An 8,800-nucleotide genomic window follows, 5' to 3' on the forward strand; every position below is an offset into this window, starting at 1 on the left:
CGCTCCGTAAAAGAGGAGGAGGAAGACGACGATGACATCGACCTGTTGGGAGCGACGAAGAACCACGACGGCGGCAGAAAAACCTCAAGAGCAAAGGTTGAAAGAGTACGCAGAGAGGAAGGCCAAGAAGCCCGGCATTCATCGCCAAATCCTCCATCCTATTTACTCAAACCTGTAGTCTGATGCGAACTTTGAGTAAAACAAATCCTACAGGATCCTTTCAAAAAATGAATTAAAGTTTTTTGAGACTTACACCCTCCTCCCCGCCTTTTTGTAGTGGGACGATGAAACCGACATGGGGACTGGAGGAGTGGTGGTCGCTCGGTGCAGGTTTGACGGCCTGCGTATGGGGCACCTCCAAACTGTTTCCTGTGGGTTACGGCATCAAGAAGCTCCAGATCGCATGCGTGGTGGAGGACGACAAGGTGGGAACAGAACCTGCTGGAGGAAAAATCACCAAGTTTGAGGACTACGTAAGTACTGCACGTTTTTAAACATCTGTAATGACCGTGATCTAGATTTGTGATTTATCAGGAGATCTGCAGGTGTTGAAGTCTTAAAAACTTTTTATTCTTAAGCGTACCCAAATCAAAAGTTAACATTCACCTAGACTTAAACTCACAAACTCCAAGTACTCCCGGCAAATGTTAAGACACTTGAACAAATTTCCAGCACTTGCTAACATCATGTGGCTGAAAGTAATGAATAAAACTCTGGCATGTTTGAATCCGGGTTGGTTTTTCTCTCTTTTCTGCTCTATTTCAGGTCCAGAGTGTCGACGTGGCAGCTTTCAATAAGATCTGAGTCCGGTGTCTCTCTCTGTCTTTCATCAACGTCTCGTTTCTCTGCTGATTGTGTCAATGGTAACATAATAAATAAAACCCAACTCTTGCACTGAAGCTTGATGTGTCATGGATATGATTTGAAAAGATGAACACTTAGTGTTCTTGTCCAAAGTTTTAAAAGGATCAGACAGGCCATATACTAACATGTGGATCCAGTGAAAGACTTCCCTGTCAGCCCTTTTATTTCACATAGAAAATAGTTTCTGTGGTCAAGGTACAGTCTCTAGGAGGAGTCTCTCTTCAAGTTTTTAAAAAAAACTATATTTGTTGATGACGACCGCAGACAAACTTTCATTTTCCTCTGTAGTCATGGTGTGGAAGCAGAATCTCGCAGTGAGCGTTCACGGAAGACACGTCGTTTTTATATTCTTTGATAAGCAGCATGAACTAAAACCAAATATGTTGGATCAGTTGGTCCCGGGTACATGTGGTGGTATACACTGCAGGGCAGAGAGGCTTGTAAAGTTGGTGTTCAAGACGTGGACTGTCACCTATAGAAGCATAGAAGACGAGTGTGGAAGCGTCCACATGGAAAAGGAGGCACAAGACTCCCCACAGTCGCACGTGATGATCTCTGATCACAGCTCAATGAAATTTGATACATCAAAATGTCACTAACTCCAATTGTTAATGGTTGTGCATACATTGGCATAATGACAAGATACTCCTGCGTGACCAGTGACCCAACCAAACCACCACGACCCCTACACATCCAACAGGGGCGGAGTGGGGACAAAAAGCGCCCGGAGGGACCGCAGCCCCAACAGAACGACACACCCGCACGGTCTTTTCGGTGCAACTGTGAGCTAAACAACAACCTGAGCCATGCAAGACTGAACAGGAAACAGTGGAGGGGACACAGTAAAACATTAAATGTATTATTAACACTATACTACATAACATACTATTTAATACACACACTGAACACCAATCAAAAAAAAAAAAAAAAAATTATATATAATACATTAAAAATTAATAAACAATAAAAGTGAGGAGCCGTTTGGGAGGAACCGGCTCCTCACATTTTATTAATTGTTTTTTATTAAATTATATTTTATTATTATTGCTGTTATTATTTTTTAATTTTAAATGTTATTTAGATTTTATTTTATTTTGACATTGTAAAGCATTTGGTCAGTGCATGCTGTGTAAAAATGTCTGCTATAAATAATAACGTACAAACTATTTAATAATTTATCACCCAAAAATGCAATAATGTAAAAATAATGTCTCTCGTCTCCCTCCGCGTGTTTGTCCTCCGCGACTGCTGTGTGTGTGTGTGTGTGTGTGGTGTCACCCCTGAATTTCAAATATTTTTCGTGTAGCCAACTGCATTTACAGTTGTAAAATCCCTTGTAACTCCCTGAAACCACCAAGAATGCCCTAACTTGCTTGAAGAAACACCGCTACACAAAACAGACAGAAAACCGATAAAAACCAAGACACACACCACCACACAACAAAGACTGAAAAAATGAGGAATTAAATAACAGCACTCAAGTAAATGTGCTTTGGTAATGCCCACCACTGACATCTGGACAAATAAAACCAAAATGTTTTGGTATAACAGTGGCCCTCTTTTTACCTCTTATTTCTAAAAATAACCCGCAATAAACGAATCCGCGAATAAGTTTTACAATTATTACATGTTAAGGCCGTAAAACCCCTAACCACACACCTTTTATACCTTTACACGCATTTTGTACAGTAATCCCTTAGACAATAGGGCAGAACACACGTGCGGTTTTCCTAGCCAAATCAGGACCGAACACAGTACACTGTAAAAAAAGCATGCACAATTACACGAAACTTTGCACCACACTCCGTGCCTCGTCCCTCCCTGGCGGTATCGACCTTGGTCGATATGATTTAGTTGCACAGCATGCACGTCACACCCGTAGCCAATGCTAAAGAGAAAAGTTAAAAAAACAAAAAAAAAACCGGCTCCATCGTTCACCTACGACACATCACCACATCTGGGCTGAGCCTCTCCCAGCATCTCTCGTTCGCGTGGTCACCTCAGCCGCTCAATATTTTCAAGTGCGTCCTATTGCGACTTTATGGCAAATACTTTGAGAAAACTGGGAAAGTCGGCTCGAGCTTACTGCAGCGTGTGGACACTGTTTCATCCTTGTAACCACAAAAGCCCTGCAGTCATTCGTGGTGGTATCACTGGGACTTATGATGACATGGCATCTTGTGACATGTACGGACAGCTCTAAGGTAAGTTGATTCTTATTAATTTATGAATCATCATATCATCGTGTTTATAATAGTGCATTTTTTCCAGCTGTGCGCTGTGCGCAACGTGTGCGCAACAAGGTGTGAGTGGATGGAGAAGCTGCACGTTTGCGGTTGCAGTTAGGAATATAGTGGTAATATATGAGCTGGGGTCTCATCAAATAAAGGCAAAAACAAAAACAAACGCCGGAGTGTGTGAGTCGTTGCACTGCTAAAGAAAGTGCTTAACACCGAGGATGACTTGCAGTTTTCAACACGAACATGGTTATTTGGAGTATATTGCAATAACCGGCCAGGGGACCTCTGCCGCGCGTTTGCACGTGCTGAGCAGGTCCACATGGAGGGAGGGAGCTGGAGACCTCACCCCGCCTTCCTCCTGTTGGTAGACTCGAGCAGCTTCGGCTTTTCAGCCAGGGCTGGGGCCACGAAGGTTCCTCTCGTCCTCTGAATGAGGAAGAGGCGTCATCGTCATCCTCTGTGGCCAATTTCCAGCACGTCTTCTCGGGATAGGGACTTGGCTTGGGAACCGGAGGGTGGCCGTTCGTTCAAGTCCCACATGGAAAAATAGGGAAGGTGGACTGGTAGCTGGAGAGGTGCCAGTTCACCTCCTGCATGCGAGTGTGGAGTTGGGAGGATTTGGGGGATTTGCTGTGGCTGGATGACTGGGACTGTGGAGACTCTAATCTGAAGTGCAGTTAGATGGTCCTTTCTGAGGCTAACTATTTTTTTGTTCACCACATGATCCATATATAGTATTTAATGTTAATCTAATGCTCAAAGTTTTGACTGGTATATTGAGGGAATTGTAATATTCCAGCATGTGGGGTTTACACAGGGTCAGGCAGTGGCGGCACTAGCCTATTTTAGGGGGGCTTAGCCATTTATGCAATACAAAGGGCCAGAAATGAGTTAAAACCAACATGAACTGTCCATTACACTAAATATGACATAAATCTCATTTCAATCGGTACGGTAAGAGAGCCCCTTCAGTGCGGCATTATACAATCGCGTATACAATCCATTCCACTTTTTCATATAGAGAACGCCCACATCACTGAAATTCCAGTCCATGTTTTCCATGCGACCCTGCTCACTGCCGCTTGCGTGTTTACCTCTGAAGTACACAGAGCCGAACCTCACAGCGGCAAGAGCAGAGCGCGAACGCATGGGTGAAGGATGGACATTAGAGCCTTTTTCAAGAAAGTAAGCATTCATCACTGCTGGTAGTAACACTTAGCTAACAGCAGAAAAGTTCCATGTAATTAATAAACCAAAATGTTCCGTGTTTATGAAACACTTGCCCTCTTCATTTTGTGCAGGTATGTATGGCACCTGCAATTGTTTTTATTTGTATTTTAGCACAATTTAACTGGTGTTGTTTAGCTGGTAAAGCAGCTGAAGGTGTATGGAGGCGTCATCGTCTTAGATTAATCAATTGATTGACAAAGCTTTAATTGGTGCTCTGAAAAAAATTTCGGCGTGCGCTTAGTGCGCGCAATAACTTCTCTCCTCTATGGGCTAAGCCACCCTAGTTTCAGTTTCTTAAACCTAGTGACGTCCCTGGGGTCAGGCATATGATCTGAGGTCACTGTAGAGATAGTGTTAAATATTAGATTGTTATAAGGACACTGACTTCTCTCCTTGAGATACAGAGCAGCTGTATGTTTAGGAAAGCAGGCGTGATTCTGATCATTACTTTAGTAACTGAGGTTTTACTCCATCTACACAACGGATGGGTGAATAACATACCACTTCTACCACTTCTTGTAGACTAATGACCGTTTGTGGAAATAAGAGTAGTTGTGGTACTATTGTGAGGGCATATAGACGAGGCACCTCCATTCTCCTTAGCCAAGCGTCAAAAGATATTTCAGTGTTGGACTCCCATACTCTTTCACTGCACTGACTGAACTGAGGATGATAAATAGGATTATCCACAACAGCCATTTCATTGCACTATGAATTGGTGGGCGCAGCCAATCATTGCAGGCCAAGTTTGAATTTTAAAGTGGAAAATATCAACAGAAGGTATCTCAGGTGACTTTTCACATAGAGCAGTCTAGACTCCTAAACCTTTCCTGTACCTCTTTAAGACCTCATGCCATAACCCACCTATGAAGGTTGGACATATCACTTTCTTTCTCTTCACAGATGCTTCTTCTGATGAATATCTTCATCGGATGCGCCTTTGCATGTCAAGAAACTGAGTATTTCCTAGGAGGTAGATGCTGTCGTTTGTGTCCCGCTGGTAAGATCTAATTAATATTGAAGATACATTTCACTCTGTGAAGGTCAGTGTTACTATCACGATTGGTGCTGTTCATGCTGAAGTGAGGGACCTTCATCTGACTAGTCTTATTCCAACCGTAAAACATAAAGAGTTTTTGAAACTTTGCTGTCAACGTCATTCTTATTATTACTTTTCCTAGCTCCCCAAGATCATATGTTATTTTATTTTTTTTAATTAATTAATTAATTTTGGGGGGGGCTTTTTCCCTTTTAAGGACTTAGCCTGGGTACATGTGGTTGCATGCTCAAGTGAGGTGTAAGGAAAGTGAAGGTCTACCAGGTGAGCCTCCGAAGCGGTACAATTGTGTGTTTTAACTTCATAACACAAAGATATGGAACAAACTGAAAGTTTTGCTTTTTTTTTTCAACAGGAGAATATGTTATAAGAGACTGCACACAGTCCAGAAGTACTTCCTGTAGGCCCTGCACTGAGGGGACCTACATGAATCAGCCTACAGGAGAGCTAGTATGTCTTGACTGCACAACCTGTGATGCAGGTAGATTTCTCTTAATACTTCCCAAATATTAGTAGAAACTAGTGACTAAGCCTAGATTTAAAGGCACTGACTGCTGTCATAACAACTAACATCATCATCATAACTATGTGCTGACAGACTCTGGGTTGAAAACAAAGACGCTGTGTACAAGAACATCAGATACAGTTTGTGAACCTCTAGAGGGATTTCACTGTGTGGACTCTATAGATGGAGGATGTAGGGCAGCAGAGACACACTCGAGCTGTCGTCCAGGACAGTTCATCAGTAGAAAAGGTTGGTTTCCTTGTCCCGAGTTTAAGATTAGAGGTGTAGTTAAAGTTTCAAATGAGACAAACACCAAAGTTCAGGGAAATAGCGGTTGCTAAAATACACTATAATAGTTGGCCAGAAAGTTGCATTTTATCAATCAGTTTAAATTATCCTTTAATTATGTTCTTGGCTGCCATCTAATAACTTGGAATAGAATGCAAACATTGACCTCTGCAAAAAAATATTAAATAATGCGTTTTATAAGTCATTGAGAGGAAATCAGACAGGTCTGATGAAATGTACTGATGTGTTGTAACATTTTGAACTCTTCATTAGATCTACGTTGGACAGGTTTTCATAGATACATATACGTAATTCGTACTTGACAGGAACGGCGCTGTCGGACACGGTCTGCTCTAACTGCACTGAAGGAACATTTTCAAATGGCACATTAACCTCCTGTCAGCCACACACAAAGTAAGTGAAGCCTCACACCTGATAGTGAATTCATACAACACCTGTGGCTTCATGGTGTCCTAAAAAATGTTTCTCTGTCATTCCAGATGTGAAACAAAGAGTCTTCTTTGGCTGATAAATCCAGGAACTATTTCAGCTGATGCTGAATGTGGAGGACAGATTTTAAATTGGGCAATATTTGGGATTGTAGTTCTGTTACTTTCTATTTTTTTAGCAACTGCAGCACTTATAGTTTACTCTCTGAAAAAAAGAAAAGCCCACAGCTATGATGCAGGTATGATTTTGCATTTAGACAATAAAAGCACCATCATGTTTTTTCTATGACACATGATTAAGTCGTTGATTTCAGTGTTTTTTCATTGGGAATGTTTTATTACAGCTAGAACATCAAATGGGAATTCATCTCTACTGGTATGTCTTCTCTGTTTTTCTATGAATTAATATATTTACTCTATAAAGTCTACTTTTACTGTATGTACGGTAGTTATAGGGAATGATTGCTCTTGTTCTAAGTAATAAAATACTGTCACTCATTTATCATTTTTTTTCAGAGAAAGGATGCAAATCAGGAAGCTGGAAAATCAGAATCATCATTATCGTCGGAGAATCAGCAGTCGTAGGACAGCAGCGTATTCATCATTTATACATCCACAATTTGTGAACTGTTTGTAAACTAAATATATTTCTAAACTATATCTATTTCTCTCGCAGTACGTAGTATAAGGCTGAACTTCCTGCACTGTGCTTCAAACCTCAATTTAGTTTATTAAGCAATGATCCTAAAGTAATCTTTGAAAAAGACTGAAAAAATGGTCACACCATACACAGTCAAAAGTTCGACACAGCAGTGACATACCATCCCATCTGAGCTTAGTGGGACCATTAATAGAACAATGAGCAAAACCACATTTCCAGGCTATGTAAAGGCTGTGCTGTTTTATATGACGATCACATTCACCCATACACACACATTCATACACTGATGGCATCAGTTGCCATGCAAGATGCCAACTGCTCATCAGTTTTTTAGGAGCTAACCATTCATACACATTCACACACCGATGGCGCAGCCTTCAGGAGCTGTTTGGGGTTCAGGAACTTCGACATGCAGACTGGAGGAGCAGATTAGTGGATGACCCCCCCCCTCTACCTGATGGACGGAACAAAACAGCATCGCAGCCACGACGTCGGGGTGAAGAAATATCCAGGTCTATAATGCTTTGTTAGCTAAATCTCTACAGAATGTCATTGGAGACTGTCGAAGTTTGAATATTCTACATGTTAAATGTCTTAATAATTAATTTGAGATTAAGTGTATCATTAACTTCTTAACGGGTCCATTGTGTAGGGTTTAGTGGCATCTAGTGGTGTTGGTGCTGATTGAAACCCTGGTTGTCACAAAACATCAGTACACGTTACTCTAACTGTCATGTTTTGAGGTACTTTCATGAGTATATGTTTACATTCTGTTATTTTACTCTTTATTATTGAGCACTGTGTAATCTATTTTGTAAGTTTTAAAATTATAATTCAGTACTGAGTAGGCCTACAGTTTGATTTTTATTTGAACCTTTCATGGTGCTATAATTAGAAAAACTGCATTTTTACTCACATCTTCATATTGCTTTGGACTTTAACCGTAATTCCAGTACTGACTTACTCATTGTTGAAGTTTCATGTCTGAACTCCAAACTCTTTTTGGAAGCCCCCAAACAGGAAGTAGGCCAATATTTCTGCGATGCCTTGATGTATTTACACCAAACTTGTTGTACGGACTCATGCAGCCTTCCTGAGCGGGCATAGGCCTGCCTGCTATGGTGCTAGGCACAGCTATATTTAGGGCCCGAGCACGAAACCGTGCGAAGCCCTATTGTATTTCGAATGTTTATTATTTTTTTTTTTATTATTATTATTATTCTTTTTTTTATTTTTCTTCAGACTTAAAGTAAATCGCATTTTTGAAGGCCCATATCCCCCCGAAAACTCACGAAAATTTGCCTACCCCCCCAATGTCAGGTGTAAAATTACGTATTTTGGGGGTCTCACACATGGACGTACGCATATGCCTCCACAGCGCCACCTAGGTTTCGGTTGTCGGAGGAGCCCCCGGACACGGTTTCATCCACGCGGATGAGATTTGGAGGGTGTATGAAACATACCGAGACGCACCAAAAAGTCTCTTGGTGACCCGGGTTTCGGTAA

At 41.4% G+C, this 8,800-nt stretch overlaps 1 long non-coding RNA gene and 1 pseudogene across 1 annotated transcript in view; both read left to right on the top strand.

The window, feature by feature from the left end:
• Positions 1 to 832, top strand: part of LOC113747986 (elongation factor 1-delta-like) — a 1,225-nt pseudogene extending 393 nt beyond the window's left edge.
• Positions 833 to 8,577: 7,745 nt separating this feature from the next.
• Positions 8,578 to 8,800, top strand: part of LOC113748017 (uncharacterized) — an 8,348-nt gene continuing 8,125 nt past the window's right edge. The window contains exon 1 of the long non-coding RNA XR_003464057.1: positions 8,578 to 8,614. This is a non-coding gene — a long non-coding RNA (uncharacterized LOC113748017). The remainder of the gene's footprint in view (positions 8,615 to 8,800) is intronic.

Source organism: Larimichthys crocea, chromosome XVII (genome assembly GCF_000972845.2).
Source record: "Larimichthys crocea isolate SSNF chromosome XVII, L_crocea_2.0, whole genome shotgun sequence".
NCBI classification, from domain to species: domain Eukaryota; kingdom Metazoa; phylum Chordata; class Actinopteri; family Sciaenidae; genus Larimichthys; species Larimichthys crocea.